Raw genomic sequence first — 8,519 nt, 5'->3', positions numbered from 1 at the left:
AATTTATTTTAATACATAAAAACCTGTATTCAGGGTGTTTATAATGACTGAGGAATACATTGACCTATTTATTATGCCTGTTTTACTAATAAATGTTATAGCTCAGATTGTTTCTTCATTTATTTTTGATTTATCCACCACAAAACAACATGCCTGAAACATGTGGCCAGCAGCACCCAAACCCAACCTAACCAAAGTCTTACACAGGATCCTGACTGCAGGAGTCAGAGAAAATAAGTTCAGGGCATTCCTAGCTGGGTTGGCATGGTGGTTCTTGCCTGAGCTGAACAGCTCTTGAGCCCAGCCTGATTCTTTTTGAAGCCAGACTACAGAAGCTAAGCCTGGGAGAACAACTTTGAGGAATTCTTAGTTCTCACTGAACTCTCTGTCAGAGTCAACAATCAGAGCTCAACAATGCTCAAACAGAGTCCAAATTGAGCCCAAAGAGAAACTTTTGGCATTCTAGGAAAGGTCTAACATGACACCTTTGATTCTAGGCAAAATCCAGTCTAAGCAGTCCCTGAAGCCTAGGCAGGGACCTAACATGGGAATAAGCCCTGACCCAGGAAGCAAGGAGAAAGGACCCTCCTACAGCAAGGAGAGAAACTGGAGTTCAGGGCTTGTAAACCCTTAGACCCTTGAAAAAAGAAACTAAACAAATTGTGGCACATTAATTTAATGGAATGTTCATGTGTCCTAAGAAATGATGAAATGAACAATTTCAGCAGAAAATGGGAAGATCTATAAAACCTGATGTAAAAAGGGCATAGAAGTAGACATAAAAAGAGTGGATAAAAGTAACTCTTTATATGAAAAGCATTACAAATAAAATAATAGACAAGACTAGGAAAAAAGAAAAACTTGTAAATAGATGAAAGTATCCAATAAAATGAATAAATACTTTGGAGTGAAAATGCCTGAGTAAAAGGAAAGGGTTCTAAAAAATTAAAATTATCCTTCCTCCCTCAGAAATTATAATGGAATAATGGTTTACAAAAGAATTAAAAGAAGAATTAGGGATAGAAATTATAACAGCAATTAGAGTTCTCAAAAAAGAAATCTAAAAATCAAAGGAATAGAGTATTTAAAGCAAATGATAGAGAACCTCTCCAAAACAGTAGTTCCCAAGAAGAAAAATGCATTTAGAACACAAAAATTAAAAGATAGAAGAAACATTGATAGAAAAAAAAAGACAAAAATAAAGGTTAAAACAAATTAATTCTCTATTAGCCAAGGCAACTGACTTTGAAGTTAAAATGTTCAGAGATAATATAAAGATAATAGGTCTTCCAGAAAGGGAAAAAAAAATAATGAAATAATAGCAATCCTAGATACCATATCTCAGGAAACAATACAAGAACCTTCTCAAGAAGTATTAAGCAGAAAGGCAAAATTGGCCACAATAGTCCCAACAAAAGCAAATTTCAACTGTTAACTTACAAAAGAACATTGTTATCAAGCTTTAAAATTTTAACACCAAAAAAACAAAAAGTAACTTTAGGGGGGCAGTTAGTGGATAGAGGACCAGCCCTGAAGTCAGGAGGACCTGAATTCAAATCTGGCCTCAGACACTTAACACTTCCTAGCTGTGTGACCCTGGGCAAGTCACTTAACCCCAATTGCCTCAGGGGAAAAAAATTAATATCAAATCACAAATATTGCAGACAGCCAAAAGGAATCCTTCTGCATGCCAAGATAAGAGTTTGAACCACCCAAGACATGAACCATCAAAAGAAAATTTGAAATATATTCTAAAAGGAAGCTCTGTCCTGGTCACAATTCCAAAGCAAAGAAGAATGTTTGAGGTCACTCACAAGCCAGATCACGGGCCAGGAGAATAATAGATCCTACCAAAAAACTGAAAGCTTACAGATCCTAAAAACGAATTCCAAAAATAACTGCATAAAAAACCTCAAACTTTGGGCAGTGCTCCTCTACCCTAAGAGCAGAGTCCAATTTTAGTATAAAGTTAGAAAGTCAAAAAGGGAAAGTGAGCAAACAAAAACAATAATCAAAAAAAAAAAAATCCTAATCATAAAAAGTTATGGTAACAAGGAAGATCAAAACACAAACTCAAAACAAAGTCAAAACAAAGTCAAAATTGCTATACCCAAAGCCTCAAAGAAATGTGAATTGGGTTCAGGTCCAAAAAGAATTTCTGGAAGAGCTCAGAAAAGCATTTTAAAAGTCAAATACAAGAGCTAAAGGAAAAACTGAGGGAACCAAGAGAATGATATGAGAAAATCATGAAAAAAGAGTCAATGACTTAGTAAAGGAGACACCAAAAAAAAAAAAAAAAAAAAAAAAAGAAAAGAAAAGAAAAGAAAAATACTTAAAAAATTAATTTTTTAAAAAGCTGAATAGATTAAATGGCAAAAGAGGCACACACACATACACACACACACACACACACACACACACACACACACACACCAATGAATAGAAGAATACCTTGAAAAACAAAACTGACCACATGGAAAAGATATACAGAAATTCACTAAAAGGCAACAATCAATTTGCACTACAAAATACCATATCTTGCAAAGTTGAACTTTATCATAAATAGAAAAAATGAATTTTAAACAGAAGCGATGTATCAGAATCTTTCCTTCAAAAGAAACTTGATGTGAGCAAAGCATTTGGTATGCAAATTCATCAAATGAAACACAAGAAAGACAAGCATTTATAAAAAGAAAAAATTAAGTTCAATCAGTGCTTACATACTTCTAGAACTAAACAATTTTTGATTTTCAAAAATTCTCTTCTTTGAAGTCTATGGAGACATCAACGAGAATTTCTATAGATACATTTCAAAGAGACCAAAAAAAAGAAAAGAACTTGATAATTTTTCCTTGAATTAGAATCCTACTCCCCCATTAGTAAATTAACTTGGTAGTGAAAGGGGAATACAGAGGAAAGTCATTTATGGAAGGGAATGTAGTGAGGAAGGATTGTGGAGAAGAGAACCTAGAGACACAATCTTGCTGTGATTTTTTTAGTCTTAATCTATCCTTTGGAAGGTATATCCAAAGTTTTGGAGAGTAGAACCAAGGCGAGAGAGAAAACAATCTGTGGAGAGAGTAAACTTTGAAGACATCATGACAAGTTTCTCCAGAGATGAGGTATGAGATCCTTTAAGATGAGGTGTTTTTTTTTTTTTGGGGGGGGGGGGGTGTTTTGAGGCAATTGGGGTTAAGTGACTTGCCCAGGGTCACACAGCTAGGAAGTATTAATTAAGATGAGTTTTTTCAAAGAAAAGTAGTTACGTCAGAGAACTTTTATTCTAACTCTAGGAAGAGGCAATATTTCTCAAGACCATATTCTGTCTTAAGGGAGGAGTAATTTAGATCCCCAAAAGATCTGGGTTAAGAAGATAGGTGAAAAGGATAGGTACATGGGTCCAGAAGGATGATGCACTAGACCCAGAATGAGCAGATGATAAATGGGAGGATTTAAATTGGATTGAATCCTATGGCTCTGGATACAAAAGTTCATGTGGTTTTACCTCTTTGAATGAGTATTTCTAGGAATTAGTCTCTTCAAAAGATCTTTCAAATGAAAAAGATGAGGAAGGGAAGCATGAGAGAAAAAAAAAATCACACTTTTAGATGAGCTAGATAAAGAATGGAACAAAGATTGAGTCTTCTAGAAACCCATGAATGGGAAATTAAATCCTAGAATATAAGGAGGAATAAGGAAGAGAATGAATTAATGGGCATTTATTAGGAAGGTTCCCATAGATGAATATTATACAAACCAAAAGATGAGTTGGGGGTGGGACAGGGGAGATTATGTACTCTTATCTGGTCTTGGAAAGGAGAAGGGAGGACAGAAATAGGAGGGGAGAAAAGAGATTAAAAAAAGGCAGAGAGACAAACACATAAGAAACAGAATCAAAGTAGATAGTAGATTCATCCAAGAAATCTTATGTAGGATAATAAGAAGGTAGAGAGAGTGATAATACAACAAACCATAAGGACTGAGTACATTTTTAAAGAGGGAAAAATTAATATTACAAGTTAATGGAGTAAAATACAATGATTACAATTTTGAATATGTTAGTATATAACCCAACAATCAAAGAGAATGTCAAAATAAATTTAAAAATAAAAACCCAACAATTTTCTGCATACAAGAACCAAAAACACACATATAAGGTTAGATTAAACTTTAGGATAAATTTATTTTTATTTAATTCCTATTATCTATTTAGAATTATTGATGGTCAATTGTTTGTTTAGTAAAAAGTTGAGTGGTTTCAATTCAATACCAAAATATTTTCTTATTATTATTCTCTATTCTTGTTTTCAACTAATCTTGACCTTAGCTCCCCCAAATCATGGTCTGGCTAAACAGGCAATTGACATAATTCTCTGGGTCTCTTTTTCCAAGTGTAACCAAGCTACAAAAATTGGATGGACTTATGGGAAATGTAGTTCATGAGGACGAAATAGGTTCCTCTCACTTTGGGGATATCAAAATATATAGATGCATCTGACTTGTGGGTGGCCTGGATAAATATGATGTGAGATCTGTAGTAAGAGTAAGTAAAGAGAGAAGAGGAGATCTGTATTGGCAATACCAACAACCATAGATTGGCAAAAGAGCACAAGGATCAAGATTGCTGGAAACAGGCAATATCTCCTCCAGCTTTGCACTAGTTTTATAGCAAAAACCCCATCTCAAATATTGCTAGTTTAGAGGTGTAAACCTGCATTCAGATAAAAGTAATTATCCTTGATTGCTCTCAAGAGAAAAGTTAGCCATTAGCATATACTTGCCATCAAATGCTGATTACAAAAAAAATTAAAATATCTAATAAGCCTCATTATTAAAGTAGACAGAAATCATACAACTTATATAGATTAGCATACATTAAAGCATACAAGAGTAAATGAGATTTTCACCTGAAAGACATCAGTTCAAACCAAGAGCTAGAGCAGAAATGACTTCACCAAGAGAAAGTTTATTCTCAGCATATCTAGAACTGCAGATGCTGAAGGACAAGAGATATGATTGAAGCTGGCTTCTCCTACATGTCTACAGTTCTGGGAGTTCAGTCTTCCATTCAAAAACCTATGCATATGCTTTTGAAGATTAGATTATAAGAGGGAAAATAAACATGAATAACGAAGTCCACTACTATAAAAACAAGAGTGTGGGAGCAGAGGAAGACAGTACTTTGAATTCCTTGAAATAGGAAGGAGACTAGTTTTCTTAACATCTTATCATGAAGTGTATCTCCAATAGTATGAGAGAGCATTTTTCTAAAGAAGAGAAAAGGGGATAGGATCAAGGACACATGTAGTAAAGCTGGCCTTGACAAAGATAAAGGCCACTTCATTATGAGAAATCTGAGGAAAGGAAAAGAGAATGGGAGATGATATTTTGCTACAAAGAAAGGGAGAGAAGAAGAAGCTGATGATGAATGGCCTCAAGTTTCTTTTTTTAATTATAAAATTAAATTTTCTTTTTTGATTATCAAGCATTTTTTCTCCCTTCCATCTTCCTCTACAACTAGAAAAATAAAAATACTTTTAAGAAACATGTATAGCTGAGCAAAAAAAATTCCCACATTATGTGCAAAAATGTGCATTTCATTCTGCATCTGGTGGATAGTATGCCTCATCATTAGTCTTTTGGAATCACAGTTGATGACAGGAATGATTATAATTCTTAAGTCTTTAATAAAAGTTTTTTGTCTTTAAAATGTTGTATGATGGAGGCAACTAGGTGGTGCAGTGGATAGAGCATCAGCCCTGAAGTCAGGAGGACCTGAGTTCAAATTTAGCCTCAAACACTTAACACTTCCTAGCTGTGTGACCATGGGCAAGTCACTTGACCCCAATTGCCTCGGCAAAAACAAACAAATAAATTTTTTAAAAAATGTTGTATGATTTGTTGCCCTATTCTGCTCACTTAATTCAGTTTTAGATCATAGAAATATTCCTAGTTTTCTTTGAAATTTCCTTTTTGTTATTGAGTGAATGTCTATTCAGAATGTCACTTAGTATATGAATATAGAATAATATTGTTCTATAAGAAATGATGAGCAGGCTGATTTCAGAAAAGTCTGGAAAGACTTATATGGACTGATGCTGAGTGAAGTGACCAGAACCAGTAGAACATTGTACAGCTGAATAATCAGCAAGGGATTATATGATAATCAACTATAATAGACTTAACTCTTCTCAGCAATAAAATGATCCAATGTGGTGTTTTTCTTCTTTAAAATAATAATGGTTCTCTCTGGGAGCAGGTTTCTGGGGGAGGTTTTCTGGAGGCAGCCTTAGTTTCAGTTAAAAGTAATAATCACCCAAAATGCAGCCAGCTGATAAAATGCAAATGTTTATTTTCTCCTTCCTTGGGCCCGGGTAGCTTTAATAGAGGCCTCAGCTTTCTTTGGTTCTGAGAGCTCTTGCAGCTTGTTCTTTGCCTCTGCTCTTGCCTCCGAGAGAGGGCTTCTGCCTCTCAATCTCAATGGCGCTGAATCTGGTTGCATCTCCAAGAGAGGGCTTCTCCTCAACTGAACTGATGCTCCCCTCTCAACCTTTTCAGCTGAACTCCCGACTGAGTCCGCTTTTTATACATCATCTCCCAAAGGTTTACTCCTCCCCTCCGAGGGAGGGATTAAAGGAGGTGTGAATTCACCTCCTTACAAAGTGAACTTTGTGAATCTCCCATACTTATGAACTCCATTGAGTACTTAAATACTTCTTGCTTATATGAGCTCTCTAAAGGTATGAACACAAGCATTATTGTCTATCAGCTCTACTTAATACCTTGTTTCTTCTGTCCCATAACATCTTCTTGTAAGATTAGATCAATCATACTGAACCATGCTAAATTAGATAATTATTGTCTTTATCAACTCTAATGATTTAACACTTTGTAAGGATTCCAACAATCCAGGACAATTCCAATAGACTTGGGATGGAAAATATTATCCATATCCAAAGAAAAAACTATGGAATCTGAATGCAGATGGAAGCATAGTATTTTCATCTTTTTTGTGTTTCTTTGCGTGCTCTCTCTTTCTTTCTCTCTCTCTCTCTCTCTCTCTCTCTCTCTCTCTCTCTCTCTCTCTCTCTTTCTCTTTTCTTTTTGGTCAGATTTTTCTTGCATATGACAAATAATGGAAAATGTTTAAAAGTACTGTAAATGTATAACCTATATCATATTATCAGATTTCTTGCTGTCTTGGGGAGTGGTAAAGGGAGGGAAGGAGAAAAAATTTGGAACACATAATCTTACAAAAATAAATGTTGAAAACTATCTTTACATGTATTTGGAAGAATAAAATACTATTGAGAAAGGAAAGAAGGAAAAAAGAAAGAAAGAAAAAAAGGAGGGAGGAAAAGAAGGAAGAAAAGGAGGGAAGAAGGAAGGAAAGAAGAAAAAAGAAGAAAGAAAAGAAGGAAAGGAGGAAGAGAGGAAGAAAGGAAGGAAGGAAGAATGAAGGACCTTCAAAAGGTGGAAGAAAACAGGTGAACAGAGTTTGAATGGGTCATAATTTGGGGGTAGAGATCAGGGAATGAGAGCCTGGAGTCTGAAAGACTCATCTTTCTTAATTCAGATGTGGGCTCAGATACTTACTGGCTGTGTAATCCCGAACAAGTCATTTAAACCTAATGCAACTTAATTTCCTCATCTATAAAATGAATTGAAGTTCTTTGCCAAGGAAATCCCAGACAGAATCATAAAGAATTGGACACAACTAAACAACAACAGGTAGCCAAAGAGAGTAGCAGATGGTTGGATTTTGCTGGTCATGGAGGTAATACTATTTTCCCAGCAGAAAGTTTAAAGGGAAAAATAAACTCAGTTTTGAACATGTTGAATTTAAGATACTAACTGGATATCCAGTTTGATATGTCTGAAGATGTACTTGTTAATTTTTATATAGAACAATTTGTTTTCCATCTCTATGCCTTTGCAGAGGCTGTTTACTATGTCTAGAATTCATTTCTTCTCCCCTCTGTCTCTTAGAATCTCTAGTTCCCTTCAAAGTTTGGTTCAAGTGCTGTTTTATATGAGTCATTTCCTGATTCTCCAGTTACTATTACTCTTTAAAAAAATAACTTAATATTTTCTTTATGTATATTTTTCTAATTTATTTATACTAGAAGATGTTTTACAGGTAGATTATAAGCAGAAGGAGAGAGGGAGACTTTCATTTTTGTTTTTATATGCCTAGTAAGCTTTCTTACTAAAGTTACCTACTAAATTCTTATTGAATGACTAACAACTGATTGATTTGGGACTCTGACCTAGTTCTGCCAGGTATCAGCATCTCTAGATAATGTAGGGAGAGAAAGACGGGAAAAATTTCAGCTGTGTACACGTTGATTTCCCAAGTCCCAAACACCTATGTTTGTCTAGTAACCCATTTCCCCAGGTATGTGATATTTTCCTCATTTTTAAATCACCACATCTCTTGGTTACCTGATGTGCTCTCAGTTGTGCTACTATTGAGGGAAATAAGAAAACACATTGTCCTCAGGGAGATTACAATTTGC

Source organism: Sarcophilus harrisii, chromosome 2, assembly GCF_902635505.1.
Source record: "Sarcophilus harrisii chromosome 2, mSarHar1.11, whole genome shotgun sequence".
NCBI lineage: Eukaryota > Metazoa > Chordata > Mammalia > Dasyuromorphia > Dasyuridae > Sarcophilus > Sarcophilus harrisii.
Note: the sequence above shows the minus strand (reverse complement) of the source record.